Source organism: Corvus moneduloides, chromosome 1, assembly GCF_009650955.1.
Source record: "Corvus moneduloides isolate bCorMon1 chromosome 1, bCorMon1.pri, whole genome shotgun sequence".
Lineage (NCBI taxonomy): Eukaryota > Metazoa > Chordata > Aves > Passeriformes > Corvidae > Corvus > Corvus moneduloides.
The window spans coordinates 27,049,208-27,074,730 of NC_045476.1; the positions used below are offsets into that span (position 1 = coordinate 27,049,208).

The following is a 25,523-nucleotide window of genomic DNA, read 5'->3' on the forward strand; positions in this document are numbered from 1 at the left end:
TCTCTTTTTTGTCACTATCAAAAGCTACAATCACTGCTGCTGCATTAGACAGTCAATCTCTGCCTTTTTTCATGCAAAGAACTGAGACAGCACAGAAAAAAGATCACAATAGGGGGCAAAATCAGGTCCCTGTAAAGAGTCTATTATTCTTGAATTGTCCTTTTCTGAAGACCGTAAACATTTCTGCAGCTTGTAAACTCTATTAGCTCAATATATAGTCTACAAGAAAGAACATACATGAAAAATGTCTTACACAGAGCAAAGTAATGTGGAGGGTAAAAATGCAGAGACTTTAAATAGTATTAGAATTATTTATATATTGAATGTTTTTCATATTGATTTTTTGTTTTGTTTTTAAAATGTAGCTTACATCAAATTATTCCCTTTCAAATAAGAAAACAGTATTACCCTTCAAATAAGAAAACAGTATTAGTATTTGGATCAACAGATATTTAACTGTAAATTCCTCTGCATTCCAGAATCCGACTATTCCCGTAGCTAAAAAGACAGTAAAAGGGGTAGAATGGGGTCAGAAACCACCATGTACTATAATTTCTACATTTTACTTTATATACTGGAGACTGTCGGGGAAAAAGATCCACAGGTCAATGCTTGTAAGGTTTTTTAAAATCTGCAAGTACTTTCAGAAGAATGCTTTCAACACAGTGTGATTTTCACAGAATTTAAAGCCACGATTATGAAGGTAATTAGGAGTGTAGATCTTCCAAGTGACACCAGTAATATTTTTCAGCTTTCCATTTTTAGGATTTCTTGCAAGATATCCTCTCTAGTCCTGGCTCCCAGTTTCTGTAAAAGGCCCCAAACTGCCAACAGGATTTTAGAGGAGGAATGCCTTATGGTAAATTTTTTTCTGACTTCCTACAGGAAGAGCAAAATGTGATTCTCCACTCACCATTACCCAAAAATGTAAGTTCAGTGAATTTTCAAGAATCCATCAGCCAGCAGTCCATTCATCTGTGTGAACTAATGTGTATTCAAGTGTGTATCCCAGCTTCATACCACAAATTCCCAAATTAAATCTTTCTTCTCAGTAAGCATGGACTGAAAATGCACTTTTCATATTTTTCCTCTCAGTGTTTGACAAGTATAAGCCAGGTTTCAGTTTGCAGTCAGATCTGAGACACGAAAGTGTTGAAGACCATAATTCAATTGATTAGATCTTTAGCTTTAAAAAGTTACGGTATAAGTGATCAAAACACTGAAGATAGGATTGAAATGCAACTTCAGTATTGACAAGGATTCTTATTATTTGTTTATTCCATGCTTTTAGCTTTTGTAACAAAGTGTAATACATAAAATTCTACAGTATGTAGAAGCAACATAGGACATGAATATTTATAAGAAAACTGTTACATTCACAATATGGATAACAGCTACCCTTTCAAGTACACAAATCTGTAGCAAGGTTCATCATTCTCATCCCTCTTTTCTCATTCTCACCATGTTTCAGAAAAAAGTTAAGATTAAAATTTTAAATCTTGTGAGAAAAGCCTTTGCAGCTGTCTGAGCTGGAATTAGAAAGAGTTTTAAACAATTTAAACTGAAAGTTCTCTGATGAGTTTCACACAGTTTATTTTTCCATCTAATGCCCTCTAACATTGGTGAAACCTGTCCAGGTTTGCTAGCTTTTTGAATAATGTTCCAATATTGTTACACTGACAACTTCAATATGGCTGCAAAACCCAAGAAGCAGCAAGCATTGCCAGAATGTCAGTCAGAGCTGCCTAAGGCTCAGCTTCCACACTTCTACAAAAGCCTCTGCCTTTCAAGATGGGGGCTATGCACAATGAAACAAAGCACTTGATTCTGGTCTATTAGTTCTACGTTTTAATGAACATTTAGCATCAAGGTCCCTTCATGATGGATTGCAAGTGAGAAGTAAGTCAAGTAAGGCAAATATCTTTCTGCTTTCAGTGTTCTTCCACTTCTCTTTTCATGGATGTTCATAGCATTCATTGATCCCAGCTGATATGTTAAAACCATGCTCCTTTTTCTGTGGGATACATTAAAACCATGCTTCTTTTTCTGTGGGGAAAACAGCAAAGTGCAATGGTTTGGTGACACAGAGGATACCCCATAACTCTTGGAGGGTTCTGTCAGTGCTGCTTTTGTCTAGACTCTTACATCTTAAGTCTTGCTAGATGTGTAAATGCATTCCTAAATAGGAATTCTTTGCAAATAAGTGCTGAGGAAAGAAAAGCCATCCCCATACTGGTCTAACATGATTCCACAGTGAAGAACAACTTTTGCCTTCAGATCACTGGCTTTAAAATACCACAACCTAGAAACCCTAAAATCCTGCAAGGTTTGTTCAGTTTCAGCAAATGCATTCTCTTCTTTTCCCAGTGGGGACATGTAGGTACAAAAATGCTGTTAGCGAGGATTTTCTTGTTATTTTCTAAGTCCGTGAGAGACTTTTCTCGCTCACAGAAGAGGTAGCAGGGAATGTAAACAACCAAGCCACCTGCAACCTTGGAAAGTCTTGTTTATGGTGTAGTAGAAAAATATTTTGATAATGGATGTTTTAGGATTTTGGCCAATCACCCCCAAGGGGTGGCTGGTCCTTTGTCCAATTAGACTATGAAGAAAAAAGTCTATAAAAGAGTTTGTAAAATAATTAAATAAATCAATCTTGTTGCACAAGTCCTGCCTGCTGGATCTTCTCCTCCTCCTCCTCCCTATGGCTGCAGGACACGGTGATAGACCGTAGGAACCAGGCCTGCGGTAATATTTGGTGCTGCCCGGCGTGATTCTGCACTCTCTGACGTGTCCTGCTGCTGCGAGCCAAGCCGAATTCCTCTAGAGGTACGCTGTTCCTTTTTCCCCCCGGGACCGGGAGGTCCGACAGAACTGAGAAATGGCGAACAGCGGCTCACAGAATGACGCTGTCGTACTGGTCTGGAAAGGTGTGTTTAGTATAATGCACACCTCCATTCCTGAAAACTCAGTTCGGGAATTATTAGACTGGGCTACCTTAAAAGGGATTTCCATGGACAGAGATACTGCCCTGGACTTTTCCTTATGGCAGGAGCTCGGATGCGTTGTCCGACACGAGCTCCTGACAGGGGAGCCGGCAGCATTAGAATTATACAAAACCTGCTGCTGACAGCCCTTGACTGTGATAGCAGGGCTGGCTCACCTATCTCGGTGATGAGTGACGGAGGAATGTCCGAGGGGGGCCCCGCTGACTGGGCTTCCGGGGAAAATTATGGTGGATTCGGAATAACCCCCCCGGCTTCACAGGCAGAGCCTGTGCCGGCTCGCCCTGCACAGTCGCAGGACTCCGCGGCCCCCAGGGAACCCGCGCCAGCAGAGGCAGGGGGGTCAGGGAGAGACAGGGTGCGCAGCCTGCCTTGCCGTTTGGCTGGACGGCAGCCACGGCTTATCCAGGGCCGCAGATCAGCGGCTTAGCAACTTGGACGCCCACAGAGACTCCTATTTAGGTTCTGTATGCACCTGGATCTAACTTAGCGGGCGTAGCGCCGGGCATGCCTGCCCCGAGACTGCCTGGCTGTGCTCCGCTGCCCTCCCTGGCGCTGGACTGTTCTGCGCAGTCGCAGAACCGAACCATTGACCTTTTAATGCAGCATCTGCCTTTTCTGACAGAGTTACCGAATCTATCCTGAAGGATGGAGGACCTGCTCAGCCTGTTAGAGCGGCAAATGCCCGAGCCCACGCCGCCTGCGCCGTCCGCGCCCCACCCCGCCAGAAGCGGGAGCCGCGGCTCCGAGCCAAGAAACGGCGCGGCCGGCGGCGAAACCGGGAACAGCGCTGCCGCAGGAAAACCTGGAAGAGGCAGCGGCTGCGGAACGGCAGGCAGAGGCGGCGGCACTGGGCGCGTCCCTGGACCTTTCCGGACTGCACGGTAACTGTACGTCCGACACATTATAATCGCTTCCTAGAATCTATTAAGATGCAAGCATTGGAGGAGGGTGACTGGAGGTTATTAGAAATCCTTGGAATGCCACATAGATCTGAGGATTCAGGGGGTAACCGGGGAGCTGTTACACTCCATCCGCAGGCTGTGCCAGAAGTTCAGGATGGTAGTGGTTCCCCAAAAGGGGAGATCCAAGCTTTCCCACTGTATAAGGCTCTCCCAGCTTCTGGCGAGCGTGATAAGCATGAGGTAATTGCTTGGAAAGTTGCCCAGGACCTCCAATCCAAGGTGGCACAATATGGGCTAGGTTCTGCTGAGGTTATGCAAATAATAAGGGTGATAAATACAGATTTGTTTTCTCCATTTGATATCAGACACTTAGGTCAAATTCTATTTCAACCTGTACAATTTACAGTTTTTGAGAAAACCTGGAGAAAGCTGGCCGGCAAGGCTGCATTAGCAAATTTGCAGCTCCCTGCTGCTGATCCTAGACAGAAAGCAGGAGTGGATGCTTTGATGGGGACTGGTCCCTTCTCTGATCCCAGTCTACAGGGTAACTTGTCCTCTAGCGTCCTGCAGCAAGTTCAACAGGTCGGCATGGCTGCCCTGTTGAAAACCATAGAGTTGTCAGCACCCAGAAAGCGATATACTGAAATAGTTCAAGGCAAATCAGAGTCATTCCTCTCCTTTGTAGAGAAAGTCGCTGCTTCTCTCGAGAAGCAGGTTGAGGATGACGGGTTAAGGCAGATGTTGTTAAGGCAGTTAGTGAGAGATAACGCAAATGAAGAGTGCAGAAAAATCATAGATGCCTTACCAGGGGATCCTGAGGTAACAGACATGGTCGAAGCCTGCGCTAAGGTGGGATCTGGGAACCAGAAAAGGTCTGCTTTGGCTGCATTCCTGCAGCCTGTTCACGCATCTTCTGGTCGTGAACCAAAGCAACCAAAACAGGCGAAAAAACGGAAGCAGCCTAAGCCGAGCTAAAAAGAGAACACACTGATCCCCCAGTGCAAGAGGTGTGGCAGGCCAGGGCATTGCTCGGACTATTGTAGATCCCAGACTCATGCCGATGGTCGGCCATTGCCGGGAAACTTCCGCCAGGGTGCAAGGAGGGGGAATTGCTCTCCGATGCAGTCTCTCCCCCAGAGAGTGGCACAGGTACGGGCACAGGCCTACCCAGCCACCCTAGAGACAGCACCCACGGATCAGACGGGTTTGATGTCCACACCGCAGCTGCAGTCGTCTTAGACTCTAGCAGTATTTATATGGTTCCCTTGGATACATATGGACCCTTAGCCCAGGGATCCAGTGCGATGCTGGTGGGAAAACCTGACGTTGCCTATCAAGGAATCTTAGTGCACGCAGGAGTTATTGATGCTGACTTTAAAGGTCAGATTTGCGCTATGGTCTCCACGCAAAAACTCTCTGTAACTATTCCTGAAAAGACCTGCCTTGCTAAATTAGTGCCTTTTAAGTCTTGTGTCCTCAGGATAGAGCAACAAACTCACGAAGATAACAGCAGTGGATCTACGGGACTTCCGCAGGCCTTCTGGACTGCAGACATCTCTGACCAAAGGCCACAGATGACATGTACCCTGATCCTGCTGAACGCCCGTCCACCCCGGACTCAGCTTCGAGGTTTGATTGATAGGGGTGCTGATGTAACGATCATCTCCTTCTCTGCGTGGCCTCCCTCATGGCCTTTAGCCCCGGTGGGATTGGCCATCGCAGGATTAGGAGGAAGCACACAGAGCTATTTAAGCGAACGGCCTGTGGTGGTGAGGGACCCAGAGGGGCACCCAGCTACCACTTCCCTTAACCTTTGGGGACGGAATGTGTTGGCAGCTTGGGGCATACGGATTGGGACAAATTTTTAGCAGGGGTCACTGTGTGTAAGGGCGCACAGTATCCTACACTGCCTTTGCAGTGATTGATTAACACACCAATCCGAGTCAGACTCTGCTCAGTTAGTTGAATTAAGGGCTGTTACCATGGCTTTCCTGCGATTCTCACAGGAACCTTTGAATTTGGTTACTGACTCTGCTTACGTAGCAGATATAACCCAATGCTTAGATTGTTCACTTCTGAAGGAGGTGAACAATGCGGCTCTGTTTTCGCTATTGCAAACCTTGTGGTCTTCAATTCAAGCTCGAGTGCATCCGTATTACATTCTGCACATTCGAAGCCACACCAATTTACCAGGGTTTCTCACAGAAGGCAATGCCAGGGCTGACATGCTAGCCAACCCTACATGGGTAGGGCCTCAGCCTGACAAAATTGCACAAGCCAAGGCATCGCACGGTTTCTTCCATCAAAGTGTGCATACCCTGCAGAAGCAGTTTCATTTAACGCCAACCGAGGCGCGCGACATTGTCAGTGCTTGTGCTGACTGTCACGGACTCGCTGCGCCTTTGCCAGCCGGGGGTAAACCCCAGAGGGCTAAAAGCCTTGCAGCTTTGGCAAACAGATGTAACTCACGTCCCTGAATTTGGTCGGCTGAAATATGTGCACGTGTCTGTTGACACTTTCTCCTCGGCTATGTGGGCTACTGCTCACACTGGAGAGAAGGGCCGTGATGTCATTGCCCATTGGAAATTGGCTTTCTCAGTCCTGGGCGTGCCAGCTTCTGTGAAAACAGATAATGGTCCTGCCTACGCCTCGGAGAAGACGCGGCAGTTTTTACACCTATGGGGTGTAGACCATACCTTTGGTATCCCACATTCTCCTACTGGCCAAGCCATTGTCGAACGCGCTCATGGTACCTTGAAGCGTGTTTTGGACAAACAGAAAAGGGGAATGCATGGAGAAACCCCACAGAGCCGACTAGCAAAAGCTTTGTATACAATCAATCACCTTACAGTACCACAAAATTCAAATAATCCTGTTATTCTGAATCATTTTCTCTCATTGCAGTCTGCAGACGACATACAACTGCCTCGGGCAAAAGTCTGGGTACGGAATTTACTCACTAACCAGTGGGAAGGCCCGCATGAGCTTATTGTTTGGGGTCGTGGGTATGCTTGCATTTCCACAGATACTGGGGTACGGTGGCTACCTTCAAAATGTGTTCGCCCTGACCTACGGCACCAGAGGCAGAACAGGCAACCTCCAAATGATGACCAGAACGCCAACCATCCAAATGGCGACCAGAATGTAGATCATCAGCCTAATGACTCTTCTGATGATGACCAGGATGTCAACCATCAGGCAGATGGTCCTTCTACAAGCAGAGACTGGGATGGTCCTTCCACAAGCAGAGACTGAATTTTAAATTTCTTGTTATGGAGTCAGATAGTTAAAGCCTTAAGGACATATTTAGAATTAATAACTGATGTAGATTTCTATTTAGGATTAATAGTAGGGTTGTTATCTTATAAAACAAAAAGGGGGAATTGTAGGTACAAAAATGCTGCTAGCGAGGATTTTCTTGTTATTTTCTAAGTCCGTGAGAGACTTTTCTCTCTCACAGAAGAGGTAGCAGGGAATGTAAACAACCAAGCCACCTGCAACCTTGGAAAGTCTTGTTTATGGTATAGTAGAAAAATATTTTGATAATGGATGTTTTAGGATTTTGGCCAATCACCCCCAAGGATGATTGGTCCTTTGTCCAATTAGACTATGAAGAAAAAAGTCTATAAAAGAGTTTGTAAAATAATTAAATAAATCAATCTTGTTGCACAAGTCCTGCCTGCTGGATCTTCTCCTCCTCCTCCTCCCTATGGCTGCAGGACACGGTGATATACCGTAGGAACCAGGCCTGCGGTAATAGGGACACACTTCATGCAACTAAAGCTATCCAAAGTCATTGGGAAATAAGTTAGGACAGACTCAGTGAAAGGTTACAGGTCAAATGTCACATAAGCAGGTAGCAGAATATACACTTTTGTGTCAAAGTAACTGCAAACCTCAGCTTCCTTCTACATAGGAAAGTTACAACCAGGGAACCTCAGGGCAACAGATTATCCACCAAATTTCCCTCTGCATGACTTCAGCCCCCCTCAAGTTAGTACTGCTGCTGGTGTCATGGTACTGAAAGAGCTGAGTGAAGTAGTATACTCTAAATAATTTTTACATAAATGTAGTTCTTCTTACAGTGCCCATCAAAAACACTCATGCACAAAGTAGCATTTTCCCCTGCTCAAGCACAAAGGCAAGAAAAAACTGCTTCAAATACCTTAAAGACAGGATAAAAATACAACCCTTTGTTCAACTGCCCATCAAAATTACATCTGTATGAAATACAGGTCAAAATCCCCAGGTTGAACTCACTGATCTTCTACATGATCTTTTTGCCTCACACATGCATACCAGCACACATCCCCACTATGTCTAGGTTCTGGTGCCACTGTGTTTATGCTTAAATTGATGGCCTTGGACCACTGCGTTCAAGACCACAGTATGATCTGCATGTCACTGAAATGCCATACTGAATACATGCATGCACTGAAAACCCATGAACTGATATTGCAATAAATCTACAAAGAACCTACTTAAATTTTATGGGGAGCCTTCAAGGACAAAAACCCAAATAGTTTTAATTTTCCTCTAAGTGGTAGCCACAGTTAATACCAGACTTGGCAGGGAGCAGGCATTACATGCCAGTCATGCCCATACAGACATGAAAAAGAGTTTATGTTTGACATTTGCTTTAAAAACATAGTGAAAAGCTTTTGCTCTTTCAAGGCCAGAACTTGAATTAATTTCTGAGAGTCTATTACTTTAAAAAAGTATCCATTGGCTCTGATTGCTTGGATAGCTGACAAAAAAAAACCCCATTAGGAGCAGGCTCTTCATTAGTGTTGACAGAGAACTGAGAGCAACAGAAAAAAAGATACTGAACAGCTCATTCTCTCTTTGTCCCCCTGTTTTTTATAAATAAGTTTCTTATGACATCAAGCTCTGATTCATCACTGGCACCTTTTCATTAACAGAAAGGAAACAATATGTAAGATTTCCACATATTGCCATGGTTCACTCTACTTGTTTTGTCCTTGAATGTCACATACACATAATTATCTGCCTGGTGCCCTGGTGGAACAGTCAAACCATATGACAAGTATTGGTAACAGTGAAGATTCATAAGCAGCAGTCTGTTTTCCATCAGTTGTGTTCCACATTCCTGCCAGACATGGAATAGAGGGCTAATGCCTCCACAGTGCTAAATGCATTTGAGGTAGGTTAGAGCTCAGAAGGTAGATGACAATCTTCTCAGGGCAGAACATACCAAAGAGCCAAAGCCAACTAGCTGTGAGAACTGGAATTATCACATTAATACATTGATATTAATTGTCCCACAGTAAATCATGATCAACCTTCATCCCGAAATCCATATGGGAACCAAAAAGATGCATCTTGCTCTATATGTGACAGCTCCTGAAAAAATGACTGACTTCAGTCCATGTGTAATGGCATAATTGCACTTTTAAATATCATGACCTAAGGAAAAGAGCAGCTCTGTGGTATGCTGTAGATTCACCATCATTGTGATTTAATGCTTAATGCTGCATTATTTAAAAAAAATACACCACCAGTTTAACCATGTGTTAAAATACATTCTGGGGTTCACAAGTAACTTGAGATATGAATAACAACCAGTGTAAATACATTCATACATGTACTCTCACATATAGGTTATGTGCTGCATTTTGTGAAAACATATGCATTAATTTTTTTCAAAACATAAACTCTTGCTACAGAAACTGCTTATATTCATATACAGGCAGTAAAGGTACAATTAAAATTACTATTAGAACCTAATTGTCCAAGAAGCGACAGAGAAGTCCCAGCTTTGGTGACTTTGAAAGGGATCTAGGACAAAAGTACCTTTTCTTAAAGACCACAGGGTTCAAAAGGGGTTTAGAAAACAGAAAGTTATCTCGAGATCACTTTTATATAATCATCTCTCCTTGTATTACCAGCTGGCTGAAGTTGGAATACAGAAAAGTAGGGTCAAGTAAGTATTAGCTCTTCCTCAGAAAGGGGATCCATGACTAGCTGTATTGAGGGTCAATGGGAAGATCCACAGACCAAGTACAGCAGCATGACAAATAAGAGAATTAACAGCAGCATCCTCAGGGAGCAAATCATGCTCAAAGATGGTCATCACACCGGATTTGGGAATGAACTCCGCTTTCAAAAGCCAGTTCAGATATACCAGACAACCACGTCCTGATCATCATGATTTAAGGTGGTCATCCTTGTCATAGCAAACTCCTGAGGACTGAAGGAGTCCTTACAAGAAAATGTACTTTTTAGCTGAGAATAAATAGAAATCTCAAAGACTTTGAGATAAGCTTCACTTTACCCTATCACCATAAAGACTTCTTTGCTTAGTTTTATGTATATGCTAGAAAATGAAACAGGCCAGGAATGAATGAGACTGCCTATTCACTTCAGTTAGCTAATTTTAGTTAGCTCTGGCTTTATCCATTTTTTTCTCCTCAGATTTTAAACAGCTCTGATAAACTACAGTGGCACTTAACTCTCCAAAACATTTCACTTCTACATTATTTGGGATAACTGAAGAAAGGAAGATCCACAAGGAATAGGTATTTTGCTTTAATTGCAAAGGACTTTCAAGAATTTAAAAAAAAAAAAAAAAGCCAGGAATACTTTAGTGCAGAAAGCAGTATTGACTGGTAGTTAAAGCACAGATAAAGTGAACTACTAAGGTCTGTTACAGACAGTGCTAGCAAAATCATGTGGTCTATGTACACACACTAGGGGAAAAAGAAGGGCAAAGGGCAAGAAAGCTGGTTTTGTGAGCCTATCTGAGAGGACACGACAAAGCAAAAGGAAATATCAAGTAGGTATTTCTTTGGAAGAAGAGAGAGCATAATGGTAAGTATTGTTATACTTGGGGAGAAAGGAGAACTTTATAATGACCAGCACCATACATAGGTCACTAGGGGATTAAACACTCATAAATTTAATTCATCTTAAGTAATCTTTAAAATTCATTTTCAGTTTCTAGAGATGTCAAGATCACATGAGCCTGTAAGTGTTTTATTGCATAAGAACAGGCTTAAGAAATTGTTTAATGCTCAAGTGTTTTGTTGAATTAAGAACCCAGTGCTGCTGGATCTAAGTAAACATCCAACTATGGCAGATTCATGATTACCTTTTACGTAAGTAGAGCTGAGTGGAGGAGGAAGGGGAATGCTGTGAACATTTTATGTTTTAATGAAAGAAGCCAGGACTGCTCAGGCACCAGCATTACTCAATCAGCAGGAACTCTCTCTGCATTTGGAGGGTCAAGGGATTTGCATCAACCTTAAGGTCAGGAGGAAGGACTAGCTAAAACAAAGGAGAAATAGGAAAAGGAGTCTCCTTCCACGTATCATAGAAACTCACATGTTTTGAATAACAATTATGATAATTTATTCATTGGATGATTAAATACTGTGTATCAGTGATCTATCTGCATTCTAAGCCATTGACTCAAAGAAACAGCTTTATAAAATGGTGGGGTGACCAAAACTAACCTCCTTGCTTTTAAGCAGATAGATTTGAAGCAGATTGTATATATATACTTAGGTTTAACACATTCAGTTCTCCCTCACTGTTCCCCAAGACTTTTATTCTATCAGTTTTCTGGATAACCAAAGACTGTCAAAGATTCAGGAAACATCAGTATTTAGACTTTAAAAAAAAATAAAATAGAGAGAACCAATAATGAATCTCTTTTTAGAGTAATACAATTTATTGTACATAAGTAAAGTACTTCAGGACTGTCAACCCATTCTCATTTTTTGACAAAGAAAAAGAGACAAAGCCCCCCAAAAAAGAGCTTTAGATTCATATTAAAATATTAAATAATATTTAATAATAATATTTTAAAATATTAAAAGGTAACCAGGAACATTTCCAAGACTAGGTAGGCGAATATATGGTCTGGCGTGTGCCAGCTGCGGTCCGTGTCAAAGGAAAGCAGCATACTGCTGTCCCAGCTCCGCGGGCTCAGCACCCGTCACCGGAGCAGAGACAACCGCGAGCTTCCGCGTACATGCCCCGGAGCCGAGCGGGCTCAAACTGGGCGCCGGGAAGCTCCCAGTAGGACTTAGGGAGGCGGCTAAGACGCCGCCGCTCCGCAAACCCGCGCTTTGGCTTTCCTCGCCACCGCGGAGATAGGTGGGCGCTGCCGCTGTCACATACAACCCGCGCCGCCCCGAGCGGTGAGGACCGGACCGGAGCGGCCACGGGCGTCCGGCAGGGAGTGGCCGCAGCCTCGGCAGTGCCAAAACCCGCCCCGCCGCCCACTCCGCGCCCGCGTACCTGAATCACTGTCTCGGCCTCTTCTTGCGCCGCGCGGCGACGGGGCAGGGGACGCAGCTTCCTGCCGCGGCATGCCAGGCTGCCCCGGCCGCCCATGGGGCGCTCCCAGCCACTCCCCGCCTCCACCGCGGCCCCGCGGCGCTGTCCTCTGTCCGCTCCTCCCCCAATACCGGCAAGTCATGGACTCTCCGCCCCTGCGCGGCCGGTGCTGGGCTTCCCCGGTCATTGTGAGTTCCCCTGGCCGTCACCAGCTCGACCGCTCTGCAAGCCTCTTCCCTCTTCGCTTCGCCTTTTGTTACCGGGCTCTAGAGCTGACCACAACGTGCCCCCTCCATGACGAGGACGACAAATCAGAGAGCCGGTGCGAAAAGCTCTGTCTCTAGCTAGAGAAATTTAGCCTTCTCTACATTAGTGGGAGGGCTTTTGCATCACTGAGTGGTATGGATTCAATAACAACGAAACTACTAACTTGCAAAACAGCCTGCTTCGGAGGGTGTGCTGCTTTTGTGCAGAAGAAAAGCAAGCTCCCCAGCAGTCTATCACTAAAGTAAGTTGATAGTACCCGAGTAACTTGAGACCGAAAACCAGGTAAAGTTAACACCAAGAATGACATTGAAAACAGTTTCAGAAGGGGAGAACCTACAGGGATTTCCTGCTTCTTTGTGTAATCCGCTTGCCTCTGTACATTAATTATTTCTATTTCATTTTTAAGAGACTTATTTTCCCTGCCTGCGAAAGGATGCATAATGATAAGAGGCAGAAAGAATAACCATGTGATGGACGCACGGCACTGTAAGCTTAGCAACAGAGACTGTTTCTTTCTTTGCCAAAATTGTTTGCTGCCCTGTGCAATGTAAGTTTGCAGAAATGTGCTATAATTTTACATGTTTTAATTCTTAGATCTCCAGCTTTAAGAAAGGCACAGCTGCTTTAACCACACTGCTGAGAATCTGTAATTCCCACCAGAATCTAAGGCCATAACATTGTTTAACTCTTGCTACTATAAATAAGGGATTGTGGTCAAAACCTTTCAGCTGTCTTCTCTTTGGATTATCGAGTTTCCTCCAGTGCAACAAAGGAAAAGTTATAAAACAGTGCTTCCCTGCCTCTGATGCCTCCTGAGAAGTTCAAGACACATTTATTTGCCTGTCATGCTGTAAAATACACCTGAACGGCAGAGAGTTCATCACCTATTTCCAAATATTTGAATTTCAGTGTTCAAGCAGAGGCATTTTAAAATAGATTTAGAGGAACTGGATTAACCAGTTTTGTTTTTTCTCAAGTAACACAAGAAATGAGAAATAATTTCTGAACATTTGTGTGAGATAGCATCTGGCATGTTATGATTTAGGTCAAAAACTGTCATTTTTACAGAAAAAAAAAAAAGGAAAATTAAATAAATGGGGTTTAACACTACTATTATTTATTTGTACCATTTGGATGTCCTGAGTAGTTGGCTGCCATTATGCCAGGTACTCAACTTCAAGAGACTGAAGTTATTTTTCTTCATAAAATGAGTTGATCTTGTGCATGAAGAAGTTCAGGTATACACTGCGTAGAATACAAGTGATCATTTCTGGACTTCCAAGTTAATTTCACTGCATAAATCTCCCTGTGCTTTTCCCCCTGCCCTCCATTGCCTGAATTCTGTGTCCGAAGAGTCTGAATGCACAAGTGAGTTATTTCTGTAGGGCAAGAAATAGATTAAGGGAAAAGGGTCCTTGTATAGGAAAAGCTAGTGTTAGATAGCTTAAAGTTCTGATGTTGTCTTGTAAACTTTTCCTTGAGAAATTACAAATTATGACTAATGAGCTGTATTTGAAATATCCCAAACTGACTGGAGTCATGATATGTAATTATGTATATTAAGGTGACTTCTATGAGATAGTCAAAAGCAACATTGCCAACTGACACTGTACTGGCTCATCCACTTTAAGGGGAGTTCATCTGGTCCTTGTTGGCTGATGCACAAATAAAAGGCAGGAGGAGGAGAGAAAAATCAGTATTTTTACCAAAGTAACAACATAGGATGGTTATTGACATATTTGAAATATCTGAAATGGAATAGTATCAATGTGGAAATGTGAACACCTTCTGAAAGACTTTTCACAATCCTACCTCAATGGGTTGATCATTTCCATTGCTTTAGTGCTTTGACTCTACTTTTAATTACTGTCATCTTCTAAATATGATTTGGTATATACAAAAGGGTTTGCAAAGCTTAACTAAACAAGCCAATGTTTCATGTGGCTCTGCTGCTTGTCCTGGTATTTAAAAAACAAAAAGCCAGTATTTGTTTTCTCAAAACCAAAGTATAATCAAAAATTAAAAGAGGACATAGGGTCATACTACTGGTAAATAACTAAGGTTAGAACTTTCTTTAATGTGTTACCCCTTTGTGTATCAATTCTTAAAATGTAGATGGGCAGCTTGTCAGCTATGCAAGAATATTTGTTTTGTTCATAATTAGACTGGAATTTTATCTGTGAGTTCCAGAAGGTGGAGATCCCATCCTATCCTTGACAAGTCAAACATTCTCAACTTCCATTGCTAATTCAGGGAACTCATTACAACAAACCTGATCTAGTGCAGTACCTGCAATGAAGAGTATGATTTTTAAGAAAGTTTTATTTATAGGAGGGTCAGACAAGCATTGACCCATCACTATATAAGCAAGCCGGAATGGAAGATTTTACTTAAATATTCAGTCCTGTCCTGTCCCGTCCCACCCCCCCCGCCTGCCCCCCCCCCATTGTTTGCCTTTAGTAACGATGGGTTTTAGTCTTGTCATAAGCAAAACCAGAGGGAGGCTGGGGAGGACCAAGGAGTGTGGGGAAAGAAGTAACAAAAAAATGCATAGATGTGTAATTATTTGAAATTACAACATAGATCACTTCTAGAGGCTAATGACCTGTCTTGGTTTGAGACAATTCCAGAGGTGGACAATCTAAAATGAGTTACCTCCCCTTCTAGTTTTAACCATTCCTTTCCCACCAGTAAGGAGAAACAAATATGAGTAGATAAAAGTGAAAAAACAGCCATTTACTAAGAAGCTAAACAGCAACAGGCAAAACATAACAGTAAATAATCACTAGATACAAAATTAGTAAATCTCAGAAACTCTCCTGGAACAAAGAGAAACAAAATTGAGAAGCACCCCTCTTCCGCAGGATGGCGTCCACCACGGGCAACCATGTGTGGGAAGACAAAGGGAAAATGGCTGACAAACCTTCCCCCGAAGACAGTGCTCTCTGCGGATGACTGTGTGGTCCAGGAGACAAAAGGGAAATGGTAGATAAACCCTGATTGGCTCCACCTTCCCTCGGAACAAAAAACAAAAAACAAAAAAAAACAACAACAAACAAAACAAAACAAAAAGGGCAGGAAGGAGCTTACAAAGCCTTTTTAGTGGCAGATAGGAATTGCCAGAGTGTGTGGGTTCAGTGTTGCCACTCGCTACCACTTCCTGATATCTGCTGGACTCCACCAGTGTTGGAGCTGCTGCCTCGGGCCCCCGCTCCAATGGAAGGGGCGGCAGGGGGAACCTAAGCACCAGTACGCTGTGGCTCGATCCCGCGCACTGACTCAGTCTTCACACTGCCGACAGGTGTTGCAAAACTCACTCTTGTTATAAACATATATTGTAATATTGGCTTCTCACAAGTATTAAGGTAGATACTATATAATGTTAGAAATGCTTTTGCTGTGTGGATGTAGTTTTCTTTCTTTATAGCAAGAATATTAGCAAGTGTGAGCAAGTAAGATAACCTCCAAGTGAACAGAGGATGAGGCCCGAGAAGCTGCTAATCAACACTTTGTCCGCGGAGGGGCCAGGGGGGCCCAGAGCTGCTATCACCGCTCTGCCCGGGGGGCAAAGAGGCCCAAAGCTGCAATCAGCCCTGACTGTCTGGAGAATTGAGAGGTCCACTCTACTATCAACTCTCACCTAGTGAGCCCAAGCCCAAGAATCAAAAGAAATAAAACCGCAAGGCAGAAGAATACGCATGCTCTAAAAAGGCAGAATCAAGGAGTGGCCATGCAGAACAGCTCCTGGAAAAGTTTGAATATGCATAAAGAACAGACAGTAAAAATGGTATAAAAAGGACTAACCTTGAGCATCAGGTGTGCTCTTGGCAAAGTGCCAAGGCACCCGGCCGTTACCTCTTTGCTTTATTTTATGTGTCTCTTACTGTCTTTATATTGAACCCTTTAAATTCTCACAGGAGAGTGAACCTCGTTTTTCACCCTCTGAAACAGTTTCTGATTGCAAAATGCAGCTTCTCAAGTTGCTATTGTTGCAAGCCAATGTTGGAAACAACCGCCTCCGAAGGCCAGGGAAAAACAAAAAAATGAAAGCAGAACCTATGCCTTGAGCAAAAGCCACAAGGCAAAAAATATCTGCTTGGGCAGCTCCGACTTTTTAAAGGGACCCTGTCAATCCCCTGGCCCTTGCAGTTCTGTTTCCAGCCACGGTGCTGGGTCTTAAAGAGACAGGAGCAATTTGGGGCACATATGTATGCTGAATACAGTAATATTTTGGGTTACCCAGAGCATGACCACAAACAGAGGCAAAGGTATATTAGCATCAAGTCTGCCATTAGCTTTCCAGGAAATATACCAGTGTGAAGTCATTATTGAAATGATAGCCAGTTATTTGGTGGGAGAGAAATTAGTCAGGCAAGAAGGTCATTTTCCTTGTGGTGCCATTATTTTTACTGAGCAGAAGAAAAATAATTTTGATTTCATGACATTGCATCTGTATTTGAACATCTTCAGAGAAAGATACACAGAAGTTATTTGACGTTCTTTCAAAGCTCCAGGAATTTTTAGCATTGTTGCAGAGGGAACAGGACCAGCCCCTAAATTTTGCACATATTGTCCAGGTTCTATTTGTTAGCCTTCTGTTCCTCAAATACTTAGCTTCAGTCTGTTTGAAAGTTTTGGTTTTCCAACATATGACTGCCAGAAGACTCCCAGTAGCCTTAGCAGTATATGTTAACAGGCTATTTTTTATTATTCAGATTATCTGGACATAACAAAAATTATGGTTTTAGTAGAAAAATGACAGTCAGTTATACTTGGACTGAGAAAATTAAGTCTTAAATGAGATCGATCAATCTGCACTAGTGTTCTGGTTTTGTCTGGGATAGAGTTGGTTTTCTTCTTAGTAGCTGTTACAGTGCTGTGTTTTGAATTTAGTATGAGAATAATGTTGATAACTCAGTGCTGTGTTAGTTGTTGTTCTGTAGTGCTTGCCCTGAGCCAAGGACTTTTCAGTGTCTCATGCTCTGTCAGTGAGCAGGCACACAAGTAGCTGTGAGGTAGTACAACCAGGACCAGAATGGCCAAAGGAATATCCCAGACATAGAATGTCATGTTCAGTATATAAACTGGGAGGAGTTGGCCAGTATGGGTTGATTGCTGCTTGGGTACTGACTGGGCATCAGTCAGCATATGGTGAGCAATAGTATGGTGCATCACTTGGGGTGGGTTTTGGTTTTACTCCTCTCTTATTGCTATCTCCCTTTTCATTACAATTAATACTAGTAGCAGTAGTAGTATATTTTACTTTATTTCTATTATTAAATCCTTCTTCACTCAATAGACGAGTTTCACCTTTTTCTGATTTTCCTCCCCCATCCTTCTGGGGCAGAGAAGAGAGAATGATTGACTAGTTGCATGGTACTTAGCTGCTGGATGGGTGTCTTGGGGTGACTTATGATGATAGTTTATTTTATGATCTTCCACTTTATGCCCAAAAACAGTTGCTGTATTGTTGGGGTCTCCTCCCCGTGCCGTGTAGCCCTGAGAGAGGGGCCCTGAGGGGAGGCACGGGGTTTCCCTGCCCCTGCTCAGCCTCATTCCCCATTGGTTGGTTTGTGTTCCCCTGCGCGGGCAAGGACCCTCGGGTCCCGTGACTGGAACAGTTCCTCGGCAGAGCTCCGGCCATGCGGCTGGAGAAATAAACATCTCTGAAACAGCTATCAAGAATCTGCCTGTCCTATATATTTCCTTTCCACGGGACTCCTGGTTTGATACATGTATGTTGCAGTATCCCCACTGCAACATAATGGTGGAGAGTGCCGGCAGAGGTGCCTGCGCTGGATGCGCCCGGCCCCCTCGGGAGCGTGCGCCTTATCGCAGACCCCATCCCTGTCCTGGGGTCCCCGGCCATGCAGCCGCGAGTGCGGGAGCGATGCCGCAGGCGCTGCGGGTGCCGTGGGCCACGAGCAGCCAGGAACCGGGCATCGGCGTGGCAGCCCGCTCTGAGCACACGGCTCGGAGAGCCCTGCGGAGGGAGAAGCGGCGGTTTCCACAGCGACACGAGAAGCCGCGCAGCGCAGCGCCGAGCCGGAACGGGGCCACTCTCAAAGCAGCGTGGAGTTTGCGGAGCGGAACTGTTCACAGGCCACGGAGCCAGTGGCAATGGCAACACGGGGCCGCGCAGAGCCCGGACACGCGCCGGAGCTGCGTCCCTCGGAGAGCGCGGAGCAGCCGCAACGCGGGGGCCCGGCCGAGACGTCGGAGTCGGCGAGGCGGCGGCCACACGGGACCGGCAGCCACAACGAACAAGCAAGCACGTGATAGGAGGAGTTATAGCAACGAAAGTCACAGGACCTGTGAAATGGTACAATGTGAGAAACAGCTATGGATTTATAACACAAGATTATACAGGGGAAGATATATTCATCCATAGAACTGCCATTAAAAGGAATAACCCTAAAAATTACCTGCAAAGTGTAGGAGATGGCGAAGTTGTACAATTTGATATAGTGCAAGGAAAGAAGGGTTTACAAGCAGCAAATGTTACTGGGCCTAGAGGTATTCCTGTCAAAGGCAGCCGTTATGCACAAAATTATAAACAATATCCATCCCAGCAATTTCCCTACCCACAGCCTACTTCCCTCTTTTACCCTATACCCAATATGAACCTTTTCCTAAGTTTACCCTATCCCCAGTTTATTCCTAACCCGTTTTTCACCCCATGGCTTCCCTATACAATTCCATTTCCCTACAATTCCTCTCCGATGCCGAAGGGGGGATGAAAAGGGGGAGGGAAGAAGTTAAACCCCCTCCTGCCTCAGTTTCCCCACAAAGCATGCTCAGAGAGTTCTGTCTCCCTTCTGTCAGCCCTAAGATGTTCCACAGAATCTGTTTGGACATTTAAAGACTCAGGAGGGTGGCTTGTTTTGTTTTGAAACTGTTCTTGTTATGTTTATCCAGTTGTTTTCATTCTCCTTCTATTAAAATAAAACGGGTGAGGTGTTGGGGTCCCTCCCCTGCCATATAGCCCTGGGAGAGGGGCCCTGAGGGCACAGACACGGGGTTTCCCTGCCCCTGCTCAGCCTCGTTCCCATTGGTTGGTTTGTGTTCCCTGCACGGGCAGAAGGACCCTTGGTCCCGTGACTGGAACAGTTCCTCAGCAGAGCTCCGGCCATGCGGCTGGAGAAATAAACATCTCTGAAACAGCTATCAAGAATCTGTCTGTCCATATATATTTCCTTTCCACGGGACTCCTGGTTTGATACATGTATGTTGCAGTATCCCCACTGCAACACTGTATTTTTAAGGTGTGGCCAGGGGAGGGGGGAAGTTTGGGCTCTTTGGTGGGCTTTTTCAAAGCCTCACTCCCCAGGCATCTGGGGTGACATGCGGTCTGTTTTTTCTTGGTTTTTGTTAGCCCAAGCAAGAAATTTTTTCTCTGCCCTGTCCTTGGAGAAGCTGCAGCAGCAATCCTTCAGCAACCTTTTGAGGTGAACTGGACAGTTTGTTAGCCCAAGACCAGAGAAATGGGGGCTGCAGAAGAGGGGTCACTCAGGATCAGTGGGAGAGGTGCCACTCCATTTTGGCCCCAAACCTTGGGAAAGCTGAGCCAGGGAGAGAAAGCACACCAAGAGGCTCCAGCCCAGCTGCTTCATCTGCTGTGCAGAGGAGGTCAACACCAGAGAGTCACCAGATTTTTATCTGTTGCCCAAACTGCTGCATGAAGCTCCTGTTTGGGCTTGGTTTTTTCTCCCTGAGAAAGACCCCAATGCCATCTTGTACTGCATGTTGCAAGCCAGTATTTTCCATGGCATTTTAGGGTTTTGTTCAGGGGGAGGGGGGGCACGGGAGGAGGGCAAGGTCTCACAGTTGAATATCGAGCATTTATTTACTTTTTTTTCTTGTCTTGTGGGCATTGGGGGTTTTTTTCTTCACTTTCATCCATTAGTATTCATTTCCTATTGGTGTAAAGGGATCGTTGTAACCCTTTTAGAGGAGATGAATCATTCCAGAGTGTCTTATAAATTTGTCCCTAAACTGAGACACTGGGGTTAAACCATGAAAGCCAGTTTTGAACAGAACTCAATCAACAGTGTTTTGTGAGAGTAATAGTACATTGCATTTCGTGCATAGTGCTTTAAATGGCACAATTGAAGAGCCAAGCAAAAACAGGAAGGAATATGCTCTTCTATAACACTTCACATTTTTCAGTCTGCACAACCAGTACTGCTTTTGGTAAGGAGTTTAGAGGTAACATCCAGTTCTAAAGACCAAAGAAACTGAAGTACTGTCTTCCGGGGGAGGTGAAATAGTACCTCAGCTGTGCAGTGCAGTACCTAGACTCTCTGACACTGGTGTGACACACTGATGTCAGTCACAAGCTGTGAGTCTGATACCTACACAAAAGTAGTAGCGCTGTTAGTAACTTCTACAAAACATTTTTTTCCTGAGGAGGAATATAAGCATGCAGAGTTGAGGGGAAAATAGGTTTATCAGGTTTAATATTTCCAGAGTGAATTCCAGACACAGCATAACAATCAATCAATAAATGCTAAAATCACAGAACCACAGAGTGATTGAGATTGAAAGGGAGCTCTGGAGGCCATCTGGTCCAACCCCTCCCATCAAGCAGGACTGCCTAGCATCAATTGCCCAGGATCACGTCCAGAAAGAGTATCTCCAAGGATGGAGAGTCCATCACCTCTCTGGGTAATCTGTGACAGCTCTTGGTCACCTTCCCAGTAAAACAGTGCTTCCTGATGTTCAGAGGGAACCTCCTGTGTTTCACTTTCTGCCATTGCCTCTGGCCCTATCAGTAGGCACCTCTGAAAAGAGCCTAGCTCTGTTGTCTTTGCAGTCACCCTTCAGGTATTTTTATATATTGATGAGATCCTTCCTGAGCCTTTCTTCTCCAGACTTCATAGTCCCAGCTCTCTCAGCCTTTCATCATGGGAAGTATGCTTTAGTCCCTTAATCATCTTAGAGGCCCTTTGCTGGACTCTTTCAAGTAGCTCCACAGTTCCCCTGTAACAGGCAGCCCAGAACTAGATCAGGCATTTCAGGTGTGACATCACCAGTGCTGGATAGAGGAGAAGGAGCACCTCTCTCAGCCTTCTGACAATACTTTGCTTAATGCAAACCAGGATACTGGTAGCCTTCTTTGCCACAAGGTGCACATCATTGGCTCATGTCCAACTTGATGTTCATCAGGACTCCCAGGTCCTTTTCTGACAAGTTGCTTTCCAGCAGGGTGGCCCCCAGCATACAGTGATGTGTGGAACTGTTCCTCACCAGTTGCAGGACTTTGTACTTCTCCTTACTGAATTTCACAAGGTTTCTGTCTGCCCATTTCTTCAGCCTGTCAAGGTTGTGCTGGATGGCAGCATTCCCCTCTGGCCCAATAGCCATTCCTCCCAACTTTGTGTCATGAGCAAAATCACTCTGCCCCATAGTGAAGATCACTGTCATTAAACAGGATTCACCTGGTATTGACTTTTGGTGTTGACACTGCTATTTTTCAGCCTCCAACTAGACTTGGCATTGTTCATCATCACCCTCAGGGCCTGGCCATTCAGCCAGTTTTCAATCCATCTCCCCGTCCAGCCCCTACAGCACCTGCCTGAGGGTCTATGAGGCTGTTACATGAGACAGTGTCAGAGACCTTACTGAGGCCTGGCAGACAGTAGCTACTGCTCTCTCCTCATTTACCAGACACATCAGTTCATTGTAGAATGTTATCAGGTTGAGGAAGCACAACTTCCCTGTAGTGAAACATGCTGACTACTGCTGAGGAGTTTCTTGTCCTTCATGTGCCTCGAAATGGTTGCCAGGATGAAAATGTTTTCCAGTATCACTTTCCTAAGGATCAAAGTGAGGCTAACTGGCCCGTAGTTCCCCGGCTCCTCCTTCTTGCCTGTCTTGAAGATAGGTATGACATTTTCTCTCCTAAAGTCTTTGGGCACTTCTCCCAGATTCTGTAATCGAGAAAAGATAATTGAGAGTACCTTGCAATGATGTCTGACAGCTACATTAGCACTTGTGGGTGTTTTCTATCAGGGCCCATGTATTTATCTCAACAGAAGTTACTATACATTATACTCATTTTCTGTGGTACCAGCAACACTTTATACCAATACAATTAAAGAGTTCTGAAATGGTGGGGCTGATACCCTGGCTATCCTAATTAGTTCTAAATCTGAATACAGCATAAGTATGAGGGAGGTGAAGTAAAATAAGCCTGAATCCCATCTTGATCTATATGGGTGAAGTGCATATTTGTGCTATTTTTGGCTGGGGTAGAGTTAATTTGTTCATAGTAGCTAGTACGGGACTGTTTTGGATGTGTGTTGAAAGCAGGGTTGATAATGGAGAGATGTTTTTGTCATTGCTGAGCAGTGCTTGCACAGCATCAAGGCATTTTCTGCCTCAGCAGTGAGTGGGCTGGGAAAGCACCAGAAGCTGGGAGAGGACATAGCTGAGATAGCTGACCCAAATTGACCAAAGGGATATTTAATGCCATATGATGTCATGCTCAGCATATAAAGCTGGGGGAAGAAGAAAGGCAGAATGGTCAGTGTGATGGTGTTTGTCTTCCTAAGTAACCATTAGGTGTGATGGAGCCCAGCTGGCCTAGAGACGGCTGAACACCTGCCTGTCTGTGTGTAGCAGTGAATGAATTCCTAGTTTTGCTTTGCTTGTGCACATGGCTTTTCCTTTTCCTATTAAACTGTCTTTATCTCAATCCACACCCATGAGTTTTCTCACTTTTAGTTTTCCGATTCTCTCCCCCATTCTACTTGTGGGGGAGTGAGAAGTGGCTGTGTGCTGCTTAGTTGAAGGCTGGGGCTAAACCATGACATCAGAGCCAGAAATGGAAAGTTCCCTACAATAAGTATGGCCTTTACACTGTCAAAATTCCTTTAATTCCTCTGTTTCTCTAACAAGTATCATTATTATTGAGATACTTTAAAAAAGTGTTCTGAATTTTGTTTCAAGAAAACCTGTGTGAAAGTAATTCCCATCAAGAATTAAGAACTGAATCTCCATGACCCTCTTATCCTAGATGTGTAACTACACTGGCTCACAATCTGAGACCAGCATACACAAATAAACTAACTCATGCGGATTGTTTTGGAGAAAGAACTGAACAAAATTCACATATCAAAAACTGAACAAAGTTCACATATCAAAAATCCTACTCTGGCCATTCTCTTATCTCTATCCACTACCTCTGTTAACCTCTCCTTTTGATACCCTCACAATAAAGCCTAACCAAACAAATTTCCCCTCAAAGAGGCCAATGATAAAAGGCTTCAGAAAAGATGTCATTTAGCTCTGCTATTCAGCTGCAGGAACACCCAATTTCCTGCTCTGCCATCCAGTTATGGGGAAAACATTGCTCTTTCACCCCAAGACAAAAATGTGGGAGGTCGAGAAAGGACAGACAGATGTGGCAGATTTAACAGCTTCACTATGTCTGGGAAATCTAATGAAAAGACATGTGTTTTATAACCCTAGTATATGTGCCTAAAAAAATTAGAAATAAAAGGGGTAAGGCTAAACCATTGAAATTGCTCCCATATATTTATGTCCTTAACTCTCCCACCTCAAATAAAATCTCACCCTGTAAGTAAATAAGCTAAGAGCATCATCTTTTGTCAAAAGCCACCATAGTTGAAAGAGAAAGGCAAACCTCTGCATAAATGCAGATCTGAATGAGAATTGTTCTGATTTTGTGTTGGTTCTTAAATTAGCTTAGCTATTGATGAAAAATAGGAACATGTACTTAAAACTCACTTTGTTACAGTGATGAAGACACTAGCCAAAACTCTGGTAGTATCTTGTAAAGAAAAAGAAGTTAAAAAAAAACCCCAAACATGCTATATGACTGTGCTGGATTTCCAAACACACAGCCATACAACAGACAGTTAATGCCTGCAAAATTCCACTTTTTTTTTAATGCTCTCTGGGGCCAATTTAGTATTTTCCAGATCCACCCCTCCCCCATCTCTGCTTGCTAAAAAATAGCAGTGAAATACCAGGACATGGTCCTCAGCTGCAGTAATGTTTTCATTTGTCCAGCATCTGAGCTTTTGAACTGTTCAACGTCCCTTCTACCCCAGCCTTGTGATGCTTTGGTCATTCCAGGAGCAGGCAGGTGACTTGAGCTTGACCTCTGCCAGCTTCTGTTACTCACAACCAAACTTGTCTCTAAAGGGTGCCTTCAGTAAAAAATCAGAACAACAACACATGCAAAGAGTAGCTTTGCAGAACTGAGGACAGTTTATACAAGCTGCTTCTTCCAAGTATCCAATAAACTTTCCCCTTGCAAGGCTGTCTCCCCACTCTTAAATATATTATCAAAACTTTCTTCTATGCCTGTAAGCAAAAACACCCTTTCCAAACACATTTGCTTACTTATACCAAATGACAATGCAAATCTGTTTTGATATGTTTATCCTGTTATTTTTAAAGAAAAAATATTTGGTTCTACTCAAAGCTGTTTAGCTTTTATGGTCTCCCATAAGTTGTTAAACAGTTGATAAGATATGCAGATACAGCTATTAGTACAGGTAATTGCATCTTGCAAATACACGAGCATAAATGCATAAGAGGAGGATAGATAGAAAAGTGAGATTTCAAAGTAAAACAAAAGTAGGTTTTGGAGTTTTAATGCAGTTTGGGGTCTGAAGTATATTAACTATACTGTAGGCCTCAAACCGAAAATGCTTACACATATGCATAATGTAATATGTAGAATCCTCTTGGAAGTAGATTCTAGTGTGAGCCATCTGGTAATTTAATGTGTGTGTGTATTCATGTGTTCTTCACAAAGCTGACAGGAGGCTCCTTGATGTGGACAGCAGAAAAGCCACAAAAAAGAGATGTGATTATCTGTGAGGGCTGCAACCTTAACCTTTGAAAGTCACTGCTTCAGTTACACTGAAGTATAGCAAGTGTCATTCTGTGTTACTCTGCCACCAATCCGTTCTCCAGAGTGACAATTAGAGAGGCTGGGAGAGCCTTTGCCTTCACATTTTGCCATGTTCAGATGAATCCCAGCCTGGTGCCAAGTTTTCACCTCTGT

General features: G+C 43.9%; 1 protein-coding gene across 1 annotated transcript in view; it reads right to left on the reverse strand.

The window, feature by feature from the left end:
* TNS3 (tensin 3) overlaps nt 1–12,293 on the reverse strand; it is a 219,069-nt gene extending 206,776 nt beyond the window's left edge. Inside the window, 1 exon segment of the mRNA XM_032102957.1 lies at nt 12,173–12,293. The gene's annotated coding sequence lies outside the window, so the exon portion shown is untranslated.
* Nucleotides 12,294–25,523: the final 13,230 nt, after the last annotated feature.